Here is a 1,969-nt window from a genome sequence, read left to right on the forward strand (position 1 = left end):
GTGAACTTATTAATCATTTTTAAAATTAGAATTCTTAGTGCTAAAGTAATAAAGGAAATTAGATGAGCTTTCTCTCTTTTATTCTTATTGTACCTGTGAGGCTTAATCGTTGGTAAGTTTGGAGCTCCCCCCGCCAGCCAAAAAGTGAACTGTAATATGTATTAGTCAGCTATTGCTACATAAGAGACTTTGCTGGAACTCAATAGCTTAAAACATTAGTTAATCAATTAATTATTCTTGCTTACACATCTGTAGAGCAGCCGTGGCTTAGGTGATTTTAAGTTAGGCTTGGCTGAGTCTCTAGTTTAAACTGTGGGTGTAGGCGGGCTTTACTTCTCACAGTGGGTTGGGCTTTTCCCCTCATTTGGAGATTGGCTCAGTTCTACTCATTGGGTTTATTCTGTGACGTAGGCTGAAGGGGCATCATTGGGCTTTTCCCCTCAGTTGGAGATTGGCTCAGTTCTACTCATTGGGTTTATTCTGTGACGTAGGCTGAAGGGGCATCAATGACCTGGTGAAACCTCTTCTCATGGTGATGGCAGAGGTACAAGAGGGCAAGCCCAAATGCACAAAGACATATTAACATTGTTTGCATGATTTTATCTAACATCCCATTGACCAAAGCAAGTCAGGTGGCCAAAGCTTACAGAGTCAGAGAAGTATACTCTGTCCACCATGAAGCCAAAATAAGGTGTGTGGCCAAGCCCAGCATCAATTGGGAAGAAAAGTATACCTCTTCCATGGAGGTGGGGGTTGGGGTAGGAGATAGTGATTATCTTTGGGGAAAAGCCAAATATATTATATGCTATAAGTTTGAGATGATTACCATATTGCAGTTGTGTAATGTTTTGCATATAATAGTGAAAAATCATCACTAGGCCATTGTTTATTTAGTCTAGCTTGGTTTAAGTTGTTTTAGTATATCGGTTAATAGACAGTACTGTTTTTTATTCTTATTTTTTGATAGATTTACTTTACCTATGGAATTATTATTATTTTTTAAGGTTAATTCCCAAACATACAAGGAGTAATTAGAAGCGTCATTCATTAGAAGCATCATCAGTCAGTTTAAAGAAAAAGGTGATATATGATTTCCATCTCACTAAGGTAAGCAGCTTTTACTTTTATAATTTAGCATCTTCCAAGATGATGAGTCAGTGTGCCAGTATTCTTTATATTTGCAGGGAAATTTAACTTACATTTTTAGTTTTTTGTCAAGGTTATATGTTTACATAATGATACCTTTAAATGTGTATATTGTGAAAAGTAAGCTTTTCTCATGCTTTTGACGCTTTGTCCCGTAGTTTTCTTTCCTAGAAATCATCATTGTTACTAGTTTCTTATGTTTCCTTTCAGACCTATTTTGTGCAAAAATAAGCATGTATTTCTGTATATTTCTTTCCTGCCACTATCTCCCTTCTTTTTACACGAAGGGAAGCGTGATGTACACCTTGTTCTGCATCTTGCTTTTTTGGTTTAATAATTTTTCTTGGCCATAGGTTCATATCAGTTATACCTCTATTTGCTGGACAGCCTTATTAATGTATAATTTATATACAATAAACTGTACTCTCTTTAAATTACAATTTGGTGGGTGTTGACAGATTTAAACACTCATGGAATCATTACCACAATCAAGATACAGAACATTTCCATCAACTCCAAAAGTTCTTCCCTCTCTCCACTCCTGACCCTAGGCAATGACTGATTTGTTTTCTGTCACTGTAGATTAGTTTGCCTTTTCTAGAATTTCATAAAAAGTGGATTCATATAGTATGTACTCTTTTGTGTCTATATTTTTTCACTCAGCATAATTGTTGTGAGGTTCATTCATAATGTTACATGTATTAATAGTTTGTTCCTTGTGATTGCTGAGTAATTTTTGACACACCACATTTTGTTTATCTATCACCCAACTTCTGGGTTGTTTTCAGATTTTGGTTATTGTGCATAAAGCTGCCTTGAAGAT

At 35.7% G+C, this 1,969-nt stretch overlaps 1 pseudogene; it reads left to right on the forward strand.

The window, feature by feature from the left end:
- The first annotated feature begins 593 nt into the window (after positions 1–593).
- Positions 594–1,969, forward strand: part of LOC103603932 — a 6,481-nt pseudogene continuing 5,105 nt past the window's right edge.

Source organism: Galeopterus variegatus, unplaced genomic scaffold (assembly GCF_000696425.1).
Source record: "Galeopterus variegatus unplaced genomic scaffold, G_variegatus-3.0.2 Scaffold4872, whole genome shotgun sequence".
NCBI lineage: Eukaryota > Metazoa > Chordata > Mammalia > Dermoptera > Cynocephalidae > Galeopterus > Galeopterus variegatus.